This window comes from Rana temporaria, chromosome 3 (genome assembly GCF_905171775.1).
Source record: "Rana temporaria chromosome 3, aRanTem1.1, whole genome shotgun sequence".
Lineage (NCBI taxonomy): Eukaryota > Metazoa > Chordata > Amphibia > Anura > Ranidae > Rana > Rana temporaria.
The window spans coordinates 212,668,594-212,686,249 of NC_053491.1; the positions used below are offsets into that span (position 1 = coordinate 212,668,594).

Genomic DNA, 17,656 nt, shown 5'->3' on the forward strand with positions numbered 1-17,656 from the left:
GTGAAAAGGGCTGTTGAAAGCCACATGGACTGTGGCAAAATGCACCAGCGTGTGCACAGTGTTTCTGCCCGGTTTCGAACCGGGGACCTTTCGCGTGTGAGGCGAACGTGATAACCACTACACTACAGAAACCCATTCTTGCTGCTTTGCTGTGCCTAGCAAACCGAAAGTCTACGCTAAAGTACCATGGGTGAAAAGGGCTGCTGAAAGCGACTGTGGCAAAAAGCTCTCGCGTGTACACTGTGTTTCTGCCCGGTTTCGAACCGGGGACCTTTCGCGTGTAAAGCGAACGTGATAACCACTACACTACAGAAACCCATTCTTGCGGACCTTCTGTGCCTTGCGGGGGAAAAAAAGGCTACCCTAAAGTACCATGGGTGAAAAGGGCTGCTGGAAGCCACATGGACTGTGGCAAAAAGCACAAGCGTGTGCACAGTGTTTCTGCCCGGTCTCGAACCGGGGACCTTTCGCGTGTGAGGCGAACGTGATAACCACTACACTACAGAAACCCATTCTTGCTCCTGTTCTGTGCCTTGCCAAACAAAAGTCTACGCTAAAGTACCAGGGGTGAAAAGGGCTGTTGAAAGCCACATGGACTGTGGCAAAATGCACCAGCGTGTGCACAGTGTTTCTGCCCGGTCTCGGGGACCTTTCGCGTGTGAGGCGAACGTGATAACCACTACACTACAGAAACCCATTCTTGCTGCTTTGCTGTGCCTAGCAAACCGAAAGTCTACGCTAAAGTACCATGGGTGAAAAGGGCTGCTGAAAGCGACTGTGGCAAAAAGCTCTCGCGTGTACACTGTGTTTCTGCCCGGTTTCGAACCGGGGACCTTTCGCGTGTAAAGCGAACGTGATAACCACTACACTACAGAAACCCATTCTTGCGGACCTTCTGTGCCTTGCGGGGGAAAAAAAGGCTACCCTAAAGTACCATGGGTGAAAAGGGCTGCTGGAAGCCACATGGACTGTGGCAAAAAGCACAAGCGTGTGCACAGTGTTTCTGCCCGGTCTCGAACCGGGGACCTTTCGCGTGTTAGGCGAACGTGATAACCACTACACTACAGAAACCCATTCTTGCTCCTGTTCTGTGCCTTGCCAAACAAAAGTCTACGCTAAAGTACCAGGGGTGAAAAGGGCTGTTGAAAGCCACATGGACTGTGGCAAAATGCACCAGCGTGTGCACAGTGTTTCTGCCCGGTCTCGAACCGGGGACCTTTCGCGTGTGAGGCGAACGTGATAACCACTACACTACAGAAACCCATTCTTGCTGCTTTGCTGTGCCTAGCAAACCGAAAGTCTACGCTAAAGTACCATGGGTGAAAAGGGCTGCTGAAAGCGACTGTGGCAAAAAGCTCTCGCGTGTACACTGTGTTTCTGCCCGGTTTCGAACCGGGGACCTTTCGCGTGTAAAGCGAACGTGATAACCACTACACTACAGAAACCCATTCTTGCGGACCTTCTGTGCCTTGCGGGGGAAAAAAAGGCTACCCTAAAGTACCATGGGTGAAAAGGGCTGCTGGAAGCCACATGGACTGTGGCAAAAAGCACAAGCGTGTGCACAGTGTTTCTGCCCGGTCTCGAACCGGGGACCTTTCGCGTGTTAGGCGAACGTGATAACCACTACACTACAGAAACCCATTCTTGCTCCTGTTCTGTGCCTTGCCAAACAAAAGTCTACGCTAAAGTACCAGGGGTGAAAAGGGCTGTTGAAAGCCACATGGACTGTGGCAAAATGCACCAGCGTGTGCACAGTGTTTCTGCCCGGTCTCGAACCGGGGACCTTTCGCGTGTGAGGCGAACGTGATAACCACTACACTACAGAAACCCATTCTTGCTGCTTTGCTGTGCCTAGCAAACCGAAAGTCTACGCTAAAGTACCATGGGTGAAAAGGGCTGCTGAAAGCGACTGTGGCAAAAAGCTCTCGCGTGTACACTGTGTTTCTGCCCGGTTTCGAACCGGGGACCTTTCGCGTGTAAAGCGAACGTGATAACCACTACACTACAGAAACCCATTCTTGCGGACCTTCTGTGCCTTGCGGGGGAAAAAAAGGCTACCCTAAAGTACCATGGGTGAAAAGGGCTGCTGGAAGCCACATGGACTGTGGCAAAAAGCACAAGCGTGTGCACAGTGTTTCTGCCCGGTCTCGAACCGGGGACCTTTCGCGTGTTAGGCGAACGTGATAACCACTACACTACAGAAACCCATTCTTGCTCCTGTTCTGTGCCTTGCCAAACAAAAGTCTACGCTAAAGTACCAGGGGTGAAAAGGGCTGTTGAAAGCCACATGGACTGTGGCAAAATGCACCAGCGTGTGCACAGTGTTTCTGCCCGGTCTCGAACCGGGGACCTTTCGCGTGTGAGGCGAACGTGATAACCACTACACTACAGAAACCCATTCTTGCTGCTTTGCTGTGCCTAGCAAACCGAAAGTCTACGCTAAAGTACCATGGGTGAAAAGGGCTGCTGAAAGCGACTGTGGCAAAAAGCTCTCGCGTGTACACTGTGTTTCTGCCCGGTTTCGAACCGGGGACCTTTCGCGTGTAAAGCGAACGTGATAACCACTACACTACAGAAACCCATTCTTGCGGACCTTCTGTGCCTTGCGGGGGAAAAAAAGGCTACCCTAAAGTACCATGGGTGAAAAGGGCTGCTGGAAGCCACATGGACTGTGGCAAAAAGCACAAGCGTGTGCACAGTGTTTCTGCCCGGTCTCGAACCGGGGACCTTTCGCGTGTTAGGCGAACGTGATAACCACTACACTACAGAAACCCATTCTTGCTCCTGTTCTGTGCCTTGCCAAACAAAAGTCTACGCTAAAGTACCAGGGGTGAAAAGGGCTGTTGAAAGCCACATGGACTGTGGCAAAATGCACCAGCGTGTGCACAGTGTTTCTGCCCGGTCTCGAACCGGGGACCTTTCGCGTGTGAGGCGAACGTGATAACCACTACACTACAGAAACCCATTCTTGCTGCTTTGCTGTGCCTAGCAAACCGAAAGTCTACGCTAAAGTACCATGGGTGAAAAGGGCTGCTGAAAGCGACTGTGGCAAAAAGCTCTCGCGTGTACACTGTGTTTCTGCCCGGTTTCGAACCGGGGACCTTTCGCGTGTAAAGCGAACGTGATAACCACTACACTACAGAAACCCATTCTTGCGGACCTTCTGTGCCTTGCGGGGGAAAAAAAGGCTACCCTAAAGTACCATGGGTGAAAAGGGCTGCTGGAAGCCACATGGACTGTGGCAAAAAGCACAAGCGTGTGCACAGTGTTTCTGCCCGGTCTCGAACCGGGGACCTTTCGCGTGTTAGGCGAACGTGATAACCACTACACTACAGAAACCCATTCTTGCTCCTGTTCTGTGCCTTGCCAAACAAAAGTCTACGCTAAAGTACCAGGGGTGAAAAGGGCTGTTGAAAGCCACATGGACTGTGGCAAAATGCACCAGCGTGTGCACAGTGTTTCTGCCCGGTCTCAAACCGGGGACCTTTCGCGTGTGAGGCGAACGTGATAACCACTACACTACAGAAACCCATTCTTGCTGCTTTGCTGTGCCTAGCAAACCGAAAGTCTACGCTAAAGTACCATGGGTGAAAAGGGCTGCTGAAAGCGACTGTGGCAAAAAGCTCTCGCGTGTACACTGTGTTTCTGCCCGGTTTCGAACCGGGGACCTTTCGCGTGTAAAGCAAACGTGATAACCACTACACTACAGAAACCCATTCTTGCGGACCTTCTGTGCCTTGCGGGGGAAAAAAAGGCTACCCTAAAGTACCATGGGTGAAAAGGGCTGCTGGAAGCCACATGGACTGTGGCAAAAAGCACAAGCGTGTGCACAGTGTTTCTGCCCGGTCTCGAACCGGGGACCTTTCGCGTGTTAGGCGAACGTGATAACCACTACACTACAGAAACCCATTCTTGCTCCTGTTCTGTGCCTTGCCAAACAAAAGTCTACGCTAAAGTACCAGGGGTGAAAAGGGCTGTTGAAAGCCACATGGACTGTGGCAAAATGCACCAGCGTGTGCACAGTGTTTCTGCCCGGTCTCGAACCGGGGACCTTTCGCGTGTGAGGCAAACGTGATAACCACTACACTACAGAAACCCATTCTTGCTGCTTTGCTGTGCCTAGCAAACCGAAAGTCTACGCTAAAGTACCATGGGTGAAAAGGGCTGCTGAAAGCGACTGTGGCAAAAAGCTCTCGCGTGTACACTGTGTTTCTGCCCGGTTTCGAACCGGGGACCTTTCGCGTGTAAAGCGAACGTGATAACCACTACACTACAGAAACCCATTCTTGCTGCTTTGCTGTGCCTTGCAAACCGAAAGTCTACGCTAAAGTACCATGGGTGAAAAGGGCTGCTGAAAGCGACTGTGGCAAAAAGCTCTCGCGTGTACACTGTGTTTCTGCCCGGTTTCGAACCGGGGACCTTTCGCGTGTAAAGCAAACGTGATAACCACTACACTACAGAAACCCATTCTTGCGGCCCTTCTGTGCCTTGCGGGAAAAAAAAGTCTACCCTAAAGTACCATGGGTGAAAAGGGCTGCTGAAAGCCACATGGACTGTGGCAAAAAGCACAAGCGTGTGCACAGTGTTTCTGCCCGGTCTCGAACCAGGGACCTTTCGCGTGTTAGGTGAACGTGATAACCACTACACTACAGAAACCCATTCTTGCGACTGTTCTGTGCCTTGCCAAACAAAAGTCTACGCTAAAGTACCATGGGTGAAAAGGGCTGTTGAAAGCGACATGGACTGTGGCAAAATGCACCAGCGTGTGCACAGTGTTTCTGCCCGGTCTCGAACCGGGGACCTTTCGCGTGTGAGGCGAACGTGATAACCACTACACTACAGAAACCCATTCTTGCTGCTTTGCTGTGCCTAGCAAACCGAAAGTCTACGCTAAAGTACCATGGGTGAAAAGGGCTGCTGAAAGCGACTGTGGCAAAAAGCTCTCGCGTGTACACTGTGTTTCTGCCCGGTTTCGAACCGGGGACCTTTCGCGTGTAAAGCGAACGTGATAACCACTACACTACAGAAACCCATTCTTGCGGACCTTCTGTGCCTTGCGGGGGAAAAAAAGGCTACCCTAAAGTACCATGGGTGAAAAGGGCTGCTGGAAGCCACATGGACTGTGGCAAAAAGCACAAGCGTGTGCACAGTGTTTCTGCCCGGTCTCGAACCGGGGACCTTTCGCGTGTTAGGCGAACGTGATAACCACTACACTACAGAAACCCATTCTTGCTCCTGTTCTGTGCCTTGCCAAACAAAAGTCTACGCTAAAGTACCAGGGGTGAAAAGGGCTGTTGAAAGCCACATGGACTGTGGCAAAATGCACCAGCGTGTGCACAGTGTTTCTGCCCGGTCTCGAACCGGGGACCTTTCGCGTGTGAGGCGAACGTGATAACCACTACACTACAGAAACCCATTCTTGCTGCTTTGCTGTGCCTAGCAAACCGAAAGTCTACGCTAAAGTACCATGGGTGAAAAGGGCTGCTGAAAGCGACTGTGGCAAAAAGCTCTCGCGTGTACACTGTGTTTCTGCCCGGTTTCGAACCGGGGACCTTTCGCGTGTAAAGCGAACGTGATAACCACTACACTACAGAAACCCATTCTTGCGGACCTTCTGTGCCTTGCGGGGGAAAAAAAGGCTACCCTAAAGTACCATGGGTGAAAAGGGCTGCTGGAAGCCACATGGACTGTGGCAAAAAGCACAAGCGTGTGCACAGTGTTTCTGCCCGGTCTCGAACCGGGGACCTTTCGCGTGTTAGGCGAACGTGATAACCACTACACTACAGAAACCCATTCTTGCTCCTGTTCTGTGCCTTGCCAAACAAAAGTCTACGCTAAAGTACCATGGGTGAAAAGGGCTGTTGAAAGCCACATGGACTGTGGCAAAATGCACCAGCGTGTGCACAGTGTTTCTGCCCGGTCTCGAACCGGGGACCTTTCGCGTGTGAGGCGAACGTGATAACCACTACACTACAGAAACCCATTCTTGCTGCTTTGCTGTGCCTAGCAAACCGAAAGTCTACGCTAAAGTACCATGGGTGAAAAGGGCTGCTGAAAGCGACTGTGGCAAAAAGCTCTCGCGTGTACACTGTGTTTCTGCCCGGTTTCGAACCGGGGACCTTTCGCGTGTAAAGCGAACGTGATAACCACTACACTACAGAAACCCATTCTTGCGGCCCTTCTGTGCCTTGCGGGGGAAAAAAAGGCTACCCTAAAGTACCATGGGTGAAAAGGGCTGCTGGAAGCCACATGGACTGTGGCAAAAAGCACAAGCGTGTGCACAGTGTTTCTGCCCGGTCTCGAACCGGGGACCTTTCGCGTGTTAGGCGAACGTGATAACCACTACACTACAGAAACCCATTCTTGCTCCTGTTCTGTGCCTTGCCAAACAAAAGTCTACGCTAAAGTACCAGGGGTGAAAAGGGCTGTTGAAAGCCACATGGACTGTGGCAAAATGCACCAGCGTGTGCACAGTGTTTCTGCCCGGTCTCGAACCGGGGACCTTTCGCGTGTGAGGCGAACGTGATAACCACTACACTACAGAAACCCATTCTTGCTGCTTTGCTGTGCCTAGCAAACCGAAAGTCTACGCTAAAGTACCATGGGTGAAAAGGGCTGCTGAAAGCGACTGTGGCAAAAAGCTCTCGCGTGTACACTGTGTTTCTGCCCGGTTTCGAACCGGGGACCTTTCGCGTGTAAAGCGAACGTGATAACCACTACACTACAGAAACCCATTCTTGCGGACCTTCTGTGCCTTGCGGGGGAAAAAAAGGCTACCCTAAAGTACCATGGGTGAAAAGGGCTGCTGGAAGCCACATGGACTGTGGCAAAAAGCACAAGCGTGTGCACAGTGTTTCTGCCCGGTCTCGAACCGGGGACCTTTCGCGTGTTAGGCGAACGTGATAACCACTACACTACAGAAACCCATTCTTGCTCCTGTTCTGTGCCTTGCCAAACAAAAGTCTACGCTAAAGTACCAGGGGTGAAAAGGGCTGTTGAAAGCCACATGGACTGTGGCAAAATGCACCAGCGTGTGCACAGTGTTTCTGCCCGGTCTCGAACCGGGGACCTTTCGCGTGTGAGGCGAACGTGATAACCACTACACTACAGAAACCCATTCTTGCTGCTTTGCTGTGCCTTGCAAACCGAAAGTCTACGCTAAAGTACCATGGGTGAAAAGGGCTGCTGAAAGCGACTGTGGCAAAAAGCTCTCGCGTGTACACTGTGTTTCTGCCCGGTTTCGAACCGGGGACCTTTCACGTGTAAAGCGAACGTGATAACCACTACACTACAGAAACACATTCTTGCTGCTTTGCTGTGCCTTGCAAACCGAAAGTCTATGCTAAAGTACCATGGGTGAAAAGGGCTGCTGAAAGCGACTGTGGCAAAAAGCTCTCGCGTGTACACTGTGTTTCTGCCCGGTTTCGAACCGGGGACCTTTCGCGTGTAAAGCAAACGTGATAACCACTACACTACAGAAACCCATTCTTGCGGCCCTTCTGTGCCTTGCGGGAAAAAAAAGTCTACCCTAAAGTACCATGGGTGAAAAGGGCTGCTGAAAGCCACATGGACTGTGGCAAAATGCACAAGCGTGTGCACAGTGTTTCTGCCCGGTCTCGAACCAGGGACCTTTCGCGTGTTAGGTGAACGTGATAACCACTACACTACAGAAACCCATTCTTGCGACTGTTCTGTGCCTTGCCAAACAAAAGTCTACGCTAAAGTACCATGGGTGAAAAGGGCTGTTGAAAGCCACATGGACTGTGGCAAAATGCACCAGCGTGTGCACAGTGTTTCTGCCCGGTCTCGAACCGGGGACCTTTCGCGTGTGAGGCGAACGTGATAACCACTACACTACAGAAACCCATTCTTGCTGCTTTGCTGTGCCTTGCAAACCGAAAGTCTACGCTAAAGTACCATGGGTGAAAAGGGCTGCTGAAAGCGACTGTGGCAAAAAGCTCTCGCGTGTACACTGTGTTTCTGCCCGGTTTCGAACCGGGGACCTTTCGCGTGTAAAGCGAACGTGATAACCACTACACTACAGAAACCCATTCTTGCGGACCTTCTGTGCCTTGCGGGGGAAAAAAAGGCTACCCTAAAGTACCATGGGTGAAAAGGGCTGCTGGAAGCCACATGGACTGTGGCAAAAAGCACAAGCGTGTGCACAGTGTTTCTGCCCGGTCTCGAACCGGGGACCTTTCGCGTGTTAGGCGAACGTGATAACCACTACACTACAGAAACCCATTCTTGCTCCTGTTCTGTGCCTTGCCAAACAAAAGTCTACGCTAAAGTACCAGGGGTGAAAAGGGCTGTTGAAAGCCACATGGACTGTGGCAAAATGCACCAGCGTGTGCACAGTGTTTCTGCCCGGTCTCGAACCGGGGACCTTTCGCGTGTGAGGCGAACGTGATAACCACTACACTACAGAAACCCATTCTTGCTGCTTTGCTGTGCCTAGCAAACCGAAAGTCTACGCTAAAGTACCATGGGTGAAAAGGGCTGCTGAAAGCGACTGTGGCAAAAAGCTCTCGCGTGTACACTGTGTTTCTGCCCGGTTTCGAACCGGGGACCTTTCGCGTGTAAAGCGAACGTGATAACCACTACACTACAGAAACCCATTCTTGCGGACCTTCTGTGCCTTGCGGGGGAAAAAAAGGCTACCCTAAAGTACCATGGGTGAAAAGGGCTGCTGGAAGCCACATGGACTGTGGCAAAAAGCACAAGCGTGTGCACAGTGTTTCTGCCCGGTCTCGAACCGGGGACCTTTCGCGTGTTAGGCGAACGTGATAACCACTACACTACAGAAACCCATTCTTGCTCCTGTTCTGTGCCTTGCGAAACAAAAGTCTACGCTAAAGTACCAGGGGTGAAAAGGGCTGTTGAAAGCCACATGGACTGTGGCAAAATGCACCAGCGTGTGCACAGTGTTTCTGCCCGGTCTCGAACCGGGGACCTTTCGCGTGTGAGGCGAACGTGATAACCACTACACTACAGAAACCCATTCTTGCTGCTTTGCTGTGCCTAGCAAACCGAAAGTCTACGCTAAAGTACCATGGGTGAAAAGGGCTGCTGAAAGCGACTGTGGCAAAAAGCTCTCGCGTGTACACTGTGTTTCTGCCCGGTTTCGAACCGGGGACCTTTCGCGTGTAAAGCGAACGTGATAACCACTACACTACAGAAACCCATTCTTGCGGACCTTCTGTGCCTTGCGGGGGAAAAAAAGGCTACCCTAAAGTACCATGGGTGAAAAGGGCTGCTGGAAGCCACATGGACTGTGGCAAAAAGCACAAGCGTGTGCACAGTGTTTCTGCCCGGTCTCGAACCGGGGACCTTTCGCGTGTTAGGCGAACGTGATAACCACTACACTACAGAAACCCATTCTTGCTCCTGTTCTGTGCCTTGCCAAACAAAAGTCTACGCTAAAGTACCAGGGGTGAAAAGGGCTGTTGAAAGCCACATGGACTGTGGCAAAATGCACCAGCGTGTGCACAGTGTTTCTGCCCGGTCTCGAACCGGGGACCTTTCGCGTGTGAGGCGAACGTGATAACCACTACACTACAGAAACCCATTCTTGCTGCTTTGCTGTGCCTAGCAAACCGAAAGTCTACGCTAAAGTACCATGGGTGAAAAGGGCTGCTGAAAGCGACTGTGGCAAAAAGCTCTCGCGTGTGCACAGTGTTTCTGCCCGGTTTCGAACCGGGGACCTTTCGCGTGTAAAGCGAACGTGATAACCACTACACTACAGAAACCCATTCTTGCGGACCTTCTGTGCCTTGCGGGGGAAAAAAAGGCTACCCTAAAGTACCATGGGTGAAAAGGGCTGCTGGAAGCCACATGGACTGTGGCAAAAAGCACAAGCGTGTGCACAGTGTTTCTGCCCGGTCTCGAACCGGGGACCTTTCGCGTGTTAGGCGAACGTGATAACCACTACACTACAGAAACCCATTCTTGCTCCTGTTCTGTGCCTTGCCAAACAAAAGTCTACGCTAAAGTACCAGGGGTGAAAAGGGCTGTTGAAAGCCACATGGACTGTGGCAAAATGCACCAGCGTGTGCACAGTGTTTCTGCCCGGTCTCGAACCGGGGACCTTTCGCGTGTGAGGCGAACGTGATAACCACTACACTACAGAAACCCATTCTTGCTGCTTTGCTGTGCCTAGCAAACCGAAAGTCTACGCTAAAGTACCATGGGTGAAAAGGGCTGCTGAAAGCGACTGTGGCAAAAAGCTCTCGCGTGTACACTGTGTTTCTGCCCGGTTTCGAACCGGGGACCTTTCGCGTGTAAAGCGAACGTGATAACCACTACACTACAGAAACCCATTCTTGCGGACCTTCTGTGCCTTGCGGGGGAAAAAAAAGGCTACCCTAAAGTACCATGGGTGAAAAGGGCTGCTGGAAGCCACATGGACTGTGGCAAAAAGCACAAGCGTGTGCACAGTGTTTCTGCCCGGTCTCGAACCGGGGACCTTTCGCGTGTTAGGCGAACGTGATAACCACTACACTACAGAAACCCATTCTTGCTCCTGTTCTGTGCCTTGCCAAACAAAAGTCTACGCTAAAGTACCAGGGGTGAAAAGGGCTGTTGAAAGCCACATGGACTGTGGCAAAATGCACCAGCGTGTGCACAGTGTTTCTGCCCGGTCTCGAACCGGGGACCTTTCGCGTGTGAGGCGAACGTGATAACCACTACACTACAGAAACCCATTCTTGCTGCTTTGCTGTGCCTAGCAAACCGAAAGTCTACGCTAAAGTACCATGGGTGAAAAGGGCTGCTGAAAGCGACTGTGGCAAAAAGCTCTCGCGTGTACACTGTGTTTCTGCCCGGTTTCGAACCGGGGACCTTTCGCGTGTAAAGCGAACGTGATAACCACTACACTACAGAAACCCATTCTTGCGGACCTTCTGTGCCTTGCGGGGAAAAAAAAGGCTACCCTAAAGTACCATGGGTGAAAAGGGCTGCTGGAAGCCACATGGACTGTGGCAAAAAGCACAAGCGTGTGCACAGTGTTTCTGCCCGGTCTCGAACCGGGGACCTTTCGCGTGTTAGGCGAACGTGATAACCACTACACTACAGAAACCCATTCTTGCTCCTGTTCTGTGCCTTGCCAAACAAAAGTCTACGCTAAAGTACCAGGGGTGAAAAGGGCTGTTGAAAGCCACATGGACTGTGGCAAAATGCACCAGCGTGTGCACAGTGTTTCTGCCCGGTCTCGAACCGGGGACCTTTCGCGTGTGAGGCGAACGTGATAACCACTACACTACAGAAACCCATTCTTGCTGATTTCCTGTGCCTTGCAAACCGAAAGTCTACGCTAAAGTACCATGGGTGAAAAGGGCTGCTGAAAGCGACTGTGGCAAAAAGCTCTAGCGTGCACACTGTGTTTCTGCCCGGTTTCGAACAGGGGACCTTTCGCGTGTGAGGCGAACGTGATAACCACTACACTACAGAAACCCATTCTTGCTGCTTTGCTGTGCCTAGCAAACCGAAAGTCTACGTAAAAGTACCATGGGTGAAAAGGGCTGCTGAAAGCGACTGTGGCAAAATGCTCTCGTGTGTACACTGTGTTTCTGCCCGGTTTCGAACCGGGGACCTTTCGCGTGTAAAGCGAACGTGATAACCACTACACTACAGAAACCCATTCTTGCGGCCCTTCTGTGCCTTGCGGGGAAAAAAAGTCTACCCTAAAGTACCATGGGTGAAAAGGGCTGCTGGAAGCCACATCGACTGTGGCAAAAAGCACAAGCATGTGCACAGTGTTTCTGCCCGGTCTCGAACCGGGGACCTTTCGCGTGTTAGGCGAACGTGATAACCACTACACTACAGAAACCCATTCTTGCTCCTGTTCTGTGCCTTGCCAAACAAAAGTCTACGCTAAAGTACCAGGGGTGAAAAGGGCTGTTGAAAGCCACATGGACTGTGGCAAAATGCACCAGCGTGTGCACAGTGTTTCTGCCCGGTCTCGAACCGGGGACCTTTCGCGTGTGAGGCGAACGTGATAACCACTACACTACAGAAACCCATTCTTGCTGCTTTGCTGTGCCTAGCAAACCGAAAGTCTACGCTAAAGTACCATGGGTGAAAAGGGCTGCTGAAAGCGACTGTGGCAAAAAGCTCTCGCGTGTACACTGTGTTTCTGCCCGGTTTCGAACCGGGGACCTTTCGCGTGTAAAGCGAACGTGATAACCACTACACTACAGAAACCCATTCTTGCGGACCTTCTGTGCCTTGCGGGGAAAAAAAAGGCTACCCTAAAGTACCATGGGTGAAAAGGGCTGCTGGAAGCCACATGGACTGTGGCAAAAAGCACAAGCGTGTGCACAGTGTTTCTGCCCGGTCTCGAACCGGGGACCTTTCGCGTGTTAGGCGAACGTGATAACCACTACACTACAGAAACCCATTCTTGCTCCTGTTCTGTGCCTTGCCAAACAAAAGTCTACGCTAAAGTACCAGGGGTGAAAAGGGCTGTTGAAAGCCACATGGACTGTGGCAAAATGCACCAGCGTGTGCACAGTGTTTCTGCCCGGTCTCGAACCGGGGACCTTTCGCGTGTGAGGCGAACGTGATAACCACTACACTACAGAAACCCATTCTTGCTGCTTTGCTGTGCCTAGCAAACCGAAAGTCTACGCTAAAGTACCATGGGTGAAAAGGGCTGCTGAAAGCGACTGTGGCAAAAAGCTCTCGCGTGTACACTGTGTTTCTGCCCGGTTTCGAACCGGGGACCTTTCGCGTGTAAAGCGAACGTGATAACCACTACACTACAGAAACCCATTCTTGCGGACCTTCTGTGCCTTGCGGGGAAAAAAAGGCTACCCTAAAGTACCATGGGTGAAAAGGGCTGCTGGAAGCCACATGGACTGTGGCAAAAAGCACAAGCGTGTGCACAGTGTTTCTGCCCGGTCTCGAACCGGGGACCTTTCGCGTGTTAGGCGAACGTGATAACCACTACACTACAGAAACCCATTCTTGCTCCTGTTCTGTGCCTTGCCAAACAAAAGTCTACGCTAAAGTACCAGGGGTGAAAAGGGCTGTTGAAAGCCACATGGACTGTGGCAAAATGCACCAGCGTGTGCACAGTGTTTCTGCCCGGTCTCGAACCGGGGACCTTTCGCGTGTGAGGCGAACGTGATAACCACTACACTACAGAAACCCATTCTTGCTGCTTTGCTGTGCCTAGCAAACCGAAAGTCTACGCTAAAGTACCATGGGTGAAAAGGGCTGCTGAAAGCGACTGTGGCAAAAAGCTCTCGCGTGTACACTGTGTTTCTGCCCGGTTTCGAACCGGGGACCTTTCGCGTGTAAAGCGAACGTGATAACCACTACACTACAGAAACTCATTCTTGCTGCTGTGCTGTGCCTTGCAAACCGAAAGTCTACGCTAAAGTACCATGGGTGAAAAGGGCTGCTGAAAGCGGCTGTGGCAAAAAGCTCTCGCGTGTATACTGTGTTTCTGCCCGGTTTCGAACCGGGGACCTTTCGCGTGTAAAGCGAACGTGATAACCACTACACTACAGAAACCCAATCTTGCAACCCTTCTGTGCCTTGCGGGAAAAAAAAGTCTACCCTAAAGTACCATGGGTGAAAAGGGCTGCTGAAAGCCACATGGACTGTGGCAAAAAGCACAAGCGTTTGCACAGTGTTTCTGCCCGGTCTCGAACCGCGGACCTATCGCGTGTTAGGTGAACATGATAACCACTACACTACAGAAACCCTCTCTTGCTACTGTTCTGTGCCTTGCCAAACAAAAGTCTACGCTAAAGTACCATGGGTGAAAAGGGCTGCTGAAAGCGACTGTGGCAAAAAGCTCTCGCGTGTACACTGTGTTTCTGCCCGGTTTCGAACCGGGGACCTTTCGCGTGTAAAGCGAACGTGATAACCACTACACTACAGAAACCCATTCTTGCGGACCTTCTGTGCCTTGCGGGGGAAAAAAAGGCTACCCTAAAGTACCATGGGTGAAAAGGGCTGCTGGAAGCCACATGGACTGTGGCAAAAAGCACAAGCGTGTGCACAGTGTTTCTGCCCGGTCTCGAACCGGGGACCTTTCGCGTGTTAGGCGAACGTGATAACCACTACACTACAGAAACCCATTCTTGCTCCTGTTCTGTGCCTTGCCAAACAAAAGTCTACGCTAAAGTACCAGGGGTGAAAAGGGCTGTTGAAAGCCACATGGACTGTGGCAAAATGCACCAGCGTGTGCACAGTGTTTCTGCCCGGTCTCGAACCGGGGACCTTTCGCGTGTGAGGCGAACGTGATAACCACTACACTACAGAAACCCATTCTTGCTGCTTTCCTGTGCCTAGCAAACCGAAAGTCTACGTAAAAGTACCATGGGTGAAAAGGGCTGCTGAAAGCGACTGTGGCAAAATGCTCTCGTGTGTACACTGTGTTTCTGCCCGGTTTCGAACAGGGGACCTTTCACGTGTAAAGCGAACGTGATAATCACTACACTACAGAAACACATTCTTGCTGCTTTGCTGTGCCTTGCAAACCGAAAGTCTATGCTAAAGTACCATGGGTGAAAAGGGCTGCTGAAAGCGGCTGTGGCAAAAAGCTCTCGCGTGTACACTGTGTTTCTGCCCGGTTTCGAACCGGGGACCTTTCGCGTGTAAAGCGAACGTGATAACCACTACACTACAGAAACCCATTCTTGCGGCCGTTCTGTGCCTTGCGGGAAAAAAAAGTCTACCCTAAAGTACCATGGGTGAAAAGGGCTGCTGAAAGCCACATGGACTGTGGCAAAAAGCACAAGCGTGTGCACAGTGTTTCTGCCCGGTCTCGAACCGGGGACCTTTCGCGTGTTAGGCGAACGTGATAACCACTACACTACAGAAACCCATTCTTGCTCCTGTTCTGTGCCTTGCCAAACAAAAGTCTACGCTAAAGTACCAGGGGTGAAAAGGGCTGTTGAAAGCCACATGGACTGTGGCAAAATGCACCAGCGTGTGCACAGTGTTTCTGCCCGGTCTCGAACCGGGGACCTTTCGCGTGTGAGGCGAACGTGATAACCACTACACTACAGAAACCCATTCTTGCTGCTTTGCTGTGCCTAGCAAACCGAAAGTCTACGCTAAAGTACCATGGGTGAAAAGGGCTGCTGAAAGCGACTGTGGCAAAAAGCTCTCGCGTGTACACTGTGTTTCTGCCCGGTTTCGAACCGGGGACCTTTCGCGTGTAAAGCGAACGTGATAACCACTACACTACAGAAACCCATTCTTGCGGACCTTCTGTGCCTTGCGGGGGAAAAAAGGCTACCCTAAAGTACCATGGGTGAAAAGGGCTGCTGAAAGCCACATGGACTGTTGCAAAAAGCACAAGCGTGTGCACAGTGTTTCTGCCCGGTCTCGAACCGGGGACCTTTCGCGTGTTAGGCGAACGTGATAACCACTACACTACAGAATCCCATTCTTGCTACTGTTGAAAATGGCTGCTGAAAGTGACTGTGTCAAAAAACTCTAGCGTGTACACAGTGTTTCTGCCCTGTTTCGAACAGGGGACCTTTATCGTGTAAAGCCGGCAGGGCATCTCTACTTATGTTTGCCCAATCAAGTTGCTGCCTGGAGCTGAGATCCCCTTCGGACGGATTTTTCGCCTATCTGAGCGGGAGTTGGAGGTATTAAAAGAGTATGTGGAAGAGAATCTTAAGAGGGGATTCATCTGACCATCTACCTCCCCAGCTGGGGCAGGAATCTTTTTTGTAGAAAAAAGAGACCACTTGTTACGTCCTTGTGTGGACTACCGAGAGCTGAATAAAGTCACGGTCAAATTCCAATATCCTTTACCCCTAGTGCCCGAGCTCTTTCAGAGACTAAGGACTACTGCTGTGTTCACCAAGCTCAGTCTTCGAGGGGCCTACAATTTGGTCCGTATTTGTGCAGGGGACGAATGGAAAGCAGCCTTCCGTACCAGGTTCGGCCACTATGAATACCTAGTGATGCCCTTCTGCCTGTGTAATGCCCCTGCCACCTTCCAGCACTTCGTAAATGATATCTTCAGAGACTACCTAGATATCTTCGTAATAATTTACTTCTATCCTGATTTTTTCCACATCCTTGGATCAGCATCAAAGTCATTTCAAGATGGTACTCTGCCAACTCCATCAGCATGGGCTTTGCGCCAAACCAGAAAAATGTGAGTTTGAGCAGCAGAGTATCCAGTTCTTGGGCCTAGTAATTTCCACGGAGGGATTCAAGATGGACCCACAAAAAGTCACAGCTGTTCCGGAATGGCCTGCACCCTCAGACAAAAAGGGGGTGCAACGTTTTGTTGGCTTTACAAATTTTTACAGAAGGTTTATTAAAGGATTTTCTTCTATCATATCCCGATCACCCAGCTAACAAAACAAAACATCCGATTCCATTGGAATTTCGAGGCACATGCAGCTATTTCTACTCTAAAGGGATTCTTTACCTCAGCCCCCATCCTGAGCCATCCGGACCCCTCGCTTCCTTACCTACTTGATGTAGACGCTTCAGAAACGGCAGTGGGGTCAGTTATCTCTTAGAGCTAAGGCCTCAAGGATCTTATGCACCCCATAGCTTTCTTCTCCCGTAAGCCTTCTCCTGCCAAGAAGAATTACCACGTCGGTGATTGTAAACTTATGACCATTAAAGCCGCGCTTGAAGAATGGCGATACATGTTGGAGGGAGCGACACATCCCATACTTATCTACACTGATCACAAAATTCTGAAATATCTGCGAAGAGCCAAATGTCTGAAGCCACGCCAAGCGTGATGGGCACTATTATTTTCCAGATTTTCATTCCATATCACCTACCAACCCGGGTCCAAAAACATCTCTCTCGCATGTACGATGACCCCAAACCTCTGTCCCGGATACCATCTTATCTGAAGGCAACTTTCTACTTCTCCAGACAGACCTGATGTCCAGTCTAAAACAAGCCTCAGTGGGGGTATCCTGACCACCAGGAGTAACCCTGATACCCAAGGATGGGATGCTTTGGAAGGACAGTAACATTTTTGTACCAGAGAGGTTCCAGACAAAAGTACTGAGCCTATGCCACGACCATCCTCTGGCTGGTCATTTTGGGGTCCACATAGAGATTGCAGGGAATACGTTAAGTCATGTGCCCTCTGTTCCCAAATCAAGTCTGCCAGGACCAAGTCCTGGGGTCTCCTTAGACCACTACCAATCCCTGACAGACCCTGGAGCATTATTGAAATGGACTTTATAGTTGATCTGCCCCCTTCTGAAGAACATATGGCCATATTTGTAGTGGTCGACCATCTATCCAAGATGGCCCACTTCATATCCCTAAAGAACACACCATCTGCCATGAAGATCGCTCCAGTGTTTATCCGGGCGATCATAACACAGCATGGGGTGCCAACAAACATTGTATCTGACAGGGGGGTCCAGTTTTCCTTTCGCTTCTGGAAAGCACTATGCCAAATTCTGAAAATGTAACTTTCTCTGTCATCTGCTTACCACCCTCAGACTAAGGCCCGGTACACACGAGCAAACATGTACGATGAAAGCGGTCCGTCGGACCGTTTTCACCGTACATGCCTGCCAAAAAACAAAAGAACAAAAGCTGGACAGCCGCACTCCAAAATTTTCTTTAAAAGAGATGTCTTTATTTTCAACTGTGCATACAGTCACTGCAAGCCCACAAAAATCAGTATGGCCAACGT

General features: G+C 51.0%; 80 non-coding genes across 80 annotated transcripts; all 80 read right to left on the reverse strand.

Moving 5' to 3' along the window:
- Window positions 1-59: 59 nt before the first annotated feature.
- Window positions 60-132, reverse strand: TRNAV-CAC. The gene has a single exon. It is a non-coding gene; the product is annotated as a tRNA-Val (tRNA).
- Window positions 133-243: 111 nt separating this feature from the next.
- TRNAV-UAC lies at window positions 244-316 on the reverse strand. Its single transcript has one exon. It is a non-coding gene; the product is annotated as a tRNA-Val (tRNA).
- Window positions 317-436: 120 nt separating this feature from the next.
- TRNAV-CAC lies at window positions 437-509 on the reverse strand. The gene has a single exon. It is a non-coding gene; the product is annotated as a tRNA-Val (tRNA).
- A 296-nt stretch (window positions 510-805) lies between these two features.
- Window positions 806-878, reverse strand: TRNAV-UAC. The gene has a single exon. It is a non-coding gene; the product is annotated as a tRNA-Val (tRNA).
- Window positions 879-998: 120 nt separating this feature from the next.
- TRNAV-AAC lies at window positions 999-1,071 on the reverse strand. Its single transcript has one exon. It is a non-coding gene; the product is annotated as a tRNA-Val (tRNA).
- A 117-nt stretch (window positions 1,072-1,188) lies between these two features.
- On the reverse strand, window positions 1,189-1,261 carry TRNAV-CAC. The gene has a single exon. It is a non-coding gene; the product is annotated as a tRNA-Val (tRNA).
- Window positions 1,262-1,372: 111 nt separating this feature from the next.
- Window positions 1,373-1,445, reverse strand: TRNAV-UAC. Its single transcript has one exon. It is a non-coding gene; the product is annotated as a tRNA-Val (tRNA).
- Window positions 1,446-1,565: 120 nt separating this feature from the next.
- TRNAV-AAC lies at window positions 1,566-1,638 on the reverse strand. Its single transcript has one exon. It is a non-coding gene; the product is annotated as a tRNA-Val (tRNA).
- Window positions 1,639-1,755: 117 nt separating this feature from the next.
- On the reverse strand, window positions 1,756-1,828 carry TRNAV-CAC. The gene has a single exon. It is a non-coding gene; the product is annotated as a tRNA-Val (tRNA).
- A 111-nt stretch (window positions 1,829-1,939) lies between these two features.
- On the reverse strand, window positions 1,940-2,012 carry TRNAV-UAC. The gene has a single exon. It is a non-coding gene; the product is annotated as a tRNA-Val (tRNA).
- A 120-nt stretch (window positions 2,013-2,132) lies between these two features.
- On the reverse strand, window positions 2,133-2,205 carry TRNAV-AAC. The gene has a single exon. It is a non-coding gene; the product is annotated as a tRNA-Val (tRNA).
- Window positions 2,206-2,322: 117 nt separating this feature from the next.
- On the reverse strand, window positions 2,323-2,395 carry TRNAV-CAC. The gene has a single exon. It is a non-coding gene; the product is annotated as a tRNA-Val (tRNA).
- Window positions 2,396-2,506: 111 nt separating this feature from the next.
- On the reverse strand, window positions 2,507-2,579 carry TRNAV-UAC. The gene has a single exon. It is a non-coding gene; the product is annotated as a tRNA-Val (tRNA).
- Window positions 2,580-2,699: 120 nt separating this feature from the next.
- Window positions 2,700-2,772, reverse strand: TRNAV-AAC. Its single transcript has one exon. It is a non-coding gene; the product is annotated as a tRNA-Val (tRNA).
- A 117-nt stretch (window positions 2,773-2,889) lies between these two features.
- On the reverse strand, window positions 2,890-2,962 carry TRNAV-CAC. The gene has a single exon. It is a non-coding gene; the product is annotated as a tRNA-Val (tRNA).
- Window positions 2,963-3,073: 111 nt separating this feature from the next.
- On the reverse strand, window positions 3,074-3,146 carry TRNAV-UAC. The gene has a single exon. It is a non-coding gene; the product is annotated as a tRNA-Val (tRNA).
- Window positions 3,147-3,266: 120 nt separating this feature from the next.
- On the reverse strand, window positions 3,267-3,339 carry TRNAV-AAC. Its single transcript has one exon. It is a non-coding gene; the product is annotated as a tRNA-Val (tRNA).
- Window positions 3,340-3,456: 117 nt separating this feature from the next.
- TRNAV-CAC lies at window positions 3,457-3,529 on the reverse strand. Its single transcript has one exon. It is a non-coding gene; the product is annotated as a tRNA-Val (tRNA).
- Window positions 3,530-3,640: 111 nt separating this feature from the next.
- Window positions 3,641-3,713, reverse strand: TRNAV-UAC. The gene has a single exon. It is a non-coding gene; the product is annotated as a tRNA-Val (tRNA).
- Window positions 3,714-3,833: 120 nt separating this feature from the next.
- Window positions 3,834-3,906, reverse strand: TRNAV-AAC. The gene has a single exon. It is a non-coding gene; the product is annotated as a tRNA-Val (tRNA).
- Window positions 3,907-4,023: 117 nt separating this feature from the next.
- Window positions 4,024-4,096, reverse strand: TRNAV-CAC. Its single transcript has one exon. It is a non-coding gene; the product is annotated as a tRNA-Val (tRNA).
- Window positions 4,097-4,207: 111 nt separating this feature from the next.
- On the reverse strand, window positions 4,208-4,280 carry TRNAV-UAC. Its single transcript has one exon. It is a non-coding gene; the product is annotated as a tRNA-Val (tRNA).
- A 111-nt stretch (window positions 4,281-4,391) lies between these two features.
- On the reverse strand, window positions 4,392-4,464 carry TRNAV-UAC. The gene has a single exon. It is a non-coding gene; the product is annotated as a tRNA-Val (tRNA).
- Window positions 4,465-4,583: 119 nt separating this feature from the next.
- Window positions 4,584-4,656, reverse strand: TRNAV-AAC. Its single transcript has one exon. It is a non-coding gene; the product is annotated as a tRNA-Val (tRNA).
- Window positions 4,657-4,773: 117 nt separating this feature from the next.
- On the reverse strand, window positions 4,774-4,846 carry TRNAV-CAC. The gene has a single exon. It is a non-coding gene; the product is annotated as a tRNA-Val (tRNA).
- A 111-nt stretch (window positions 4,847-4,957) lies between these two features.
- TRNAV-UAC lies at window positions 4,958-5,030 on the reverse strand. The gene has a single exon. It is a non-coding gene; the product is annotated as a tRNA-Val (tRNA).
- Window positions 5,031-5,150: 120 nt separating this feature from the next.
- On the reverse strand, window positions 5,151-5,223 carry TRNAV-AAC. The gene has a single exon. It is a non-coding gene; the product is annotated as a tRNA-Val (tRNA).
- Window positions 5,224-5,340: 117 nt separating this feature from the next.
- TRNAV-CAC lies at window positions 5,341-5,413 on the reverse strand. Its single transcript has one exon. It is a non-coding gene; the product is annotated as a tRNA-Val (tRNA).
- A 111-nt stretch (window positions 5,414-5,524) lies between these two features.
- Window positions 5,525-5,597, reverse strand: TRNAV-UAC. Its single transcript has one exon. It is a non-coding gene; the product is annotated as a tRNA-Val (tRNA).
- A 120-nt stretch (window positions 5,598-5,717) lies between these two features.
- Window positions 5,718-5,790, reverse strand: TRNAV-AAC. Its single transcript has one exon. It is a non-coding gene; the product is annotated as a tRNA-Val (tRNA).
- A 117-nt stretch (window positions 5,791-5,907) lies between these two features.
- On the reverse strand, window positions 5,908-5,980 carry TRNAV-CAC. The gene has a single exon. It is a non-coding gene; the product is annotated as a tRNA-Val (tRNA).
- A 111-nt stretch (window positions 5,981-6,091) lies between these two features.
- On the reverse strand, window positions 6,092-6,164 carry TRNAV-UAC. Its single transcript has one exon. It is a non-coding gene; the product is annotated as a tRNA-Val (tRNA).
- A 120-nt stretch (window positions 6,165-6,284) lies between these two features.
- TRNAV-AAC lies at window positions 6,285-6,357 on the reverse strand. The gene has a single exon. It is a non-coding gene; the product is annotated as a tRNA-Val (tRNA).
- Window positions 6,358-6,474: 117 nt separating this feature from the next.
- TRNAV-CAC lies at window positions 6,475-6,547 on the reverse strand. The gene has a single exon. It is a non-coding gene; the product is annotated as a tRNA-Val (tRNA).
- Window positions 6,548-6,658: 111 nt separating this feature from the next.
- Window positions 6,659-6,731, reverse strand: TRNAV-UAC. Its single transcript has one exon. It is a non-coding gene; the product is annotated as a tRNA-Val (tRNA).
- Window positions 6,732-6,851: 120 nt separating this feature from the next.
- On the reverse strand, window positions 6,852-6,924 carry TRNAV-AAC. The gene has a single exon. It is a non-coding gene; the product is annotated as a tRNA-Val (tRNA).
- Window positions 6,925-7,041: 117 nt separating this feature from the next.
- Window positions 7,042-7,114, reverse strand: TRNAV-CAC. Its single transcript has one exon. It is a non-coding gene; the product is annotated as a tRNA-Val (tRNA).
- Window positions 7,115-7,225: 111 nt separating this feature from the next.
- On the reverse strand, window positions 7,226-7,298 carry TRNAV-UAC. The gene has a single exon. It is a non-coding gene; the product is annotated as a tRNA-Val (tRNA).
- A 111-nt stretch (window positions 7,299-7,409) lies between these two features.
- TRNAV-UAC lies at window positions 7,410-7,482 on the reverse strand. Its single transcript has one exon. It is a non-coding gene; the product is annotated as a tRNA-Val (tRNA).
- A 119-nt stretch (window positions 7,483-7,601) lies between these two features.
- TRNAV-AAC lies at window positions 7,602-7,674 on the reverse strand. Its single transcript has one exon. It is a non-coding gene; the product is annotated as a tRNA-Val (tRNA).
- Window positions 7,675-7,791: 117 nt separating this feature from the next.
- Window positions 7,792-7,864, reverse strand: TRNAV-CAC. The gene has a single exon. It is a non-coding gene; the product is annotated as a tRNA-Val (tRNA).
- Window positions 7,865-7,975: 111 nt separating this feature from the next.
- On the reverse strand, window positions 7,976-8,048 carry TRNAV-UAC. Its single transcript has one exon. It is a non-coding gene; the product is annotated as a tRNA-Val (tRNA).
- A 120-nt stretch (window positions 8,049-8,168) lies between these two features.
- TRNAV-AAC lies at window positions 8,169-8,241 on the reverse strand. Its single transcript has one exon. It is a non-coding gene; the product is annotated as a tRNA-Val (tRNA).
- A 117-nt stretch (window positions 8,242-8,358) lies between these two features.
- Window positions 8,359-8,431, reverse strand: TRNAV-CAC. Its single transcript has one exon. It is a non-coding gene; the product is annotated as a tRNA-Val (tRNA).
- Window positions 8,432-8,542: 111 nt separating this feature from the next.
- Window positions 8,543-8,615, reverse strand: TRNAV-UAC. The gene has a single exon. It is a non-coding gene; the product is annotated as a tRNA-Val (tRNA).
- Window positions 8,616-8,735: 120 nt separating this feature from the next.
- On the reverse strand, window positions 8,736-8,808 carry TRNAV-AAC. Its single transcript has one exon. It is a non-coding gene; the product is annotated as a tRNA-Val (tRNA).
- Window positions 8,809-8,925: 117 nt separating this feature from the next.
- Window positions 8,926-8,998, reverse strand: TRNAV-CAC. The gene has a single exon. It is a non-coding gene; the product is annotated as a tRNA-Val (tRNA).
- A 111-nt stretch (window positions 8,999-9,109) lies between these two features.
- On the reverse strand, window positions 9,110-9,182 carry TRNAV-UAC. The gene has a single exon. It is a non-coding gene; the product is annotated as a tRNA-Val (tRNA).
- A 120-nt stretch (window positions 9,183-9,302) lies between these two features.
- Window positions 9,303-9,375, reverse strand: TRNAV-AAC. The gene has a single exon. It is a non-coding gene; the product is annotated as a tRNA-Val (tRNA).
- Window positions 9,376-9,492: 117 nt separating this feature from the next.
- On the reverse strand, window positions 9,493-9,565 carry TRNAV-CAC. The gene has a single exon. It is a non-coding gene; the product is annotated as a tRNA-Val (tRNA).
- Window positions 9,566-9,676: 111 nt separating this feature from the next.
- Window positions 9,677-9,749, reverse strand: TRNAV-UAC. Its single transcript has one exon. It is a non-coding gene; the product is annotated as a tRNA-Val (tRNA).
- Window positions 9,750-9,869: 120 nt separating this feature from the next.
- TRNAV-AAC lies at window positions 9,870-9,942 on the reverse strand. Its single transcript has one exon. It is a non-coding gene; the product is annotated as a tRNA-Val (tRNA).
- A 117-nt stretch (window positions 9,943-10,059) lies between these two features.
- TRNAV-CAC lies at window positions 10,060-10,132 on the reverse strand. Its single transcript has one exon. It is a non-coding gene; the product is annotated as a tRNA-Val (tRNA).
- Window positions 10,133-10,243: 111 nt separating this feature from the next.
- On the reverse strand, window positions 10,244-10,316 carry TRNAV-UAC. The gene has a single exon. It is a non-coding gene; the product is annotated as a tRNA-Val (tRNA).
- Window positions 10,317-10,437: 121 nt separating this feature from the next.
- TRNAV-AAC lies at window positions 10,438-10,510 on the reverse strand. The gene has a single exon. It is a non-coding gene; the product is annotated as a tRNA-Val (tRNA).
- Window positions 10,511-10,627: 117 nt separating this feature from the next.
- Window positions 10,628-10,700, reverse strand: TRNAV-CAC. Its single transcript has one exon. It is a non-coding gene; the product is annotated as a tRNA-Val (tRNA).
- A 111-nt stretch (window positions 10,701-10,811) lies between these two features.
- Window positions 10,812-10,884, reverse strand: TRNAV-UAC. The gene has a single exon. It is a non-coding gene; the product is annotated as a tRNA-Val (tRNA).
- A 120-nt stretch (window positions 10,885-11,004) lies between these two features.
- TRNAV-AAC lies at window positions 11,005-11,077 on the reverse strand. The gene has a single exon. It is a non-coding gene; the product is annotated as a tRNA-Val (tRNA).
- A 117-nt stretch (window positions 11,078-11,194) lies between these two features.
- On the reverse strand, window positions 11,195-11,267 carry TRNAV-CAC. Its single transcript has one exon. It is a non-coding gene; the product is annotated as a tRNA-Val (tRNA).
- A 111-nt stretch (window positions 11,268-11,378) lies between these two features.
- TRNAV-CAC lies at window positions 11,379-11,451 on the reverse strand. Its single transcript has one exon. It is a non-coding gene; the product is annotated as a tRNA-Val (tRNA).
- A 111-nt stretch (window positions 11,452-11,562) lies between these two features.
- On the reverse strand, window positions 11,563-11,635 carry TRNAV-UAC. The gene has a single exon. It is a non-coding gene; the product is annotated as a tRNA-Val (tRNA).
- A 119-nt stretch (window positions 11,636-11,754) lies between these two features.
- TRNAV-AAC lies at window positions 11,755-11,827 on the reverse strand. Its single transcript has one exon. It is a non-coding gene; the product is annotated as a tRNA-Val (tRNA).
- A 117-nt stretch (window positions 11,828-11,944) lies between these two features.
- Window positions 11,945-12,017, reverse strand: TRNAV-CAC. Its single transcript has one exon. It is a non-coding gene; the product is annotated as a tRNA-Val (tRNA).
- A 111-nt stretch (window positions 12,018-12,128) lies between these two features.
- Window positions 12,129-12,201, reverse strand: TRNAV-UAC. The gene has a single exon. It is a non-coding gene; the product is annotated as a tRNA-Val (tRNA).
- A 120-nt stretch (window positions 12,202-12,321) lies between these two features.
- TRNAV-AAC lies at window positions 12,322-12,394 on the reverse strand. The gene has a single exon. It is a non-coding gene; the product is annotated as a tRNA-Val (tRNA).
- Window positions 12,395-12,511: 117 nt separating this feature from the next.
- On the reverse strand, window positions 12,512-12,584 carry TRNAV-CAC. Its single transcript has one exon. It is a non-coding gene; the product is annotated as a tRNA-Val (tRNA).
- Window positions 12,585-12,695: 111 nt separating this feature from the next.
- TRNAV-UAC lies at window positions 12,696-12,768 on the reverse strand. Its single transcript has one exon. It is a non-coding gene; the product is annotated as a tRNA-Val (tRNA).
- Window positions 12,769-12,887: 119 nt separating this feature from the next.
- On the reverse strand, window positions 12,888-12,960 carry TRNAV-AAC. The gene has a single exon. It is a non-coding gene; the product is annotated as a tRNA-Val (tRNA).
- Window positions 12,961-13,077: 117 nt separating this feature from the next.
- On the reverse strand, window positions 13,078-13,150 carry TRNAV-CAC. Its single transcript has one exon. It is a non-coding gene; the product is annotated as a tRNA-Val (tRNA).
- A 111-nt stretch (window positions 13,151-13,261) lies between these two features.
- On the reverse strand, window positions 13,262-13,334 carry TRNAV-UAC. Its single transcript has one exon. It is a non-coding gene; the product is annotated as a tRNA-Val (tRNA).
- Window positions 13,335-13,445: 111 nt separating this feature from the next.
- On the reverse strand, window positions 13,446-13,518 carry TRNAV-UAC. Its single transcript has one exon. It is a non-coding gene; the product is annotated as a tRNA-Val (tRNA).
- Window positions 13,519-13,821: 303 nt separating this feature from the next.
- On the reverse strand, window positions 13,822-13,894 carry TRNAV-UAC. The gene has a single exon. It is a non-coding gene; the product is annotated as a tRNA-Val (tRNA).
- Window positions 13,895-14,014: 120 nt separating this feature from the next.
- Window positions 14,015-14,087, reverse strand: TRNAV-AAC. Its single transcript has one exon. It is a non-coding gene; the product is annotated as a tRNA-Val (tRNA).
- Window positions 14,088-14,204: 117 nt separating this feature from the next.
- Window positions 14,205-14,277, reverse strand: TRNAV-CAC. Its single transcript has one exon. It is a non-coding gene; the product is annotated as a tRNA-Val (tRNA).
- A 111-nt stretch (window positions 14,278-14,388) lies between these two features.
- Window positions 14,389-14,461, reverse strand: TRNAV-UAC. Its single transcript has one exon. It is a non-coding gene; the product is annotated as a tRNA-Val (tRNA).
- A 111-nt stretch (window positions 14,462-14,572) lies between these two features.
- On the reverse strand, window positions 14,573-14,645 carry TRNAV-UAC. Its single transcript has one exon. It is a non-coding gene; the product is annotated as a tRNA-Val (tRNA).
- Window positions 14,646-14,764: 119 nt separating this feature from the next.
- Window positions 14,765-14,837, reverse strand: TRNAV-AAC. Its single transcript has one exon. It is a non-coding gene; the product is annotated as a tRNA-Val (tRNA).
- Window positions 14,838-14,954: 117 nt separating this feature from the next.
- TRNAV-CAC lies at window positions 14,955-15,027 on the reverse strand. The gene has a single exon. It is a non-coding gene; the product is annotated as a tRNA-Val (tRNA).
- A 111-nt stretch (window positions 15,028-15,138) lies between these two features.
- On the reverse strand, window positions 15,139-15,211 carry TRNAV-UAC. The gene has a single exon. It is a non-coding gene; the product is annotated as a tRNA-Val (tRNA).
- Window positions 15,212-15,330: 119 nt separating this feature from the next.
- TRNAV-AAC lies at window positions 15,331-15,403 on the reverse strand. Its single transcript has one exon. It is a non-coding gene; the product is annotated as a tRNA-Val (tRNA).
- Window positions 15,404-17,656: the final 2,253 nt, after the last annotated feature.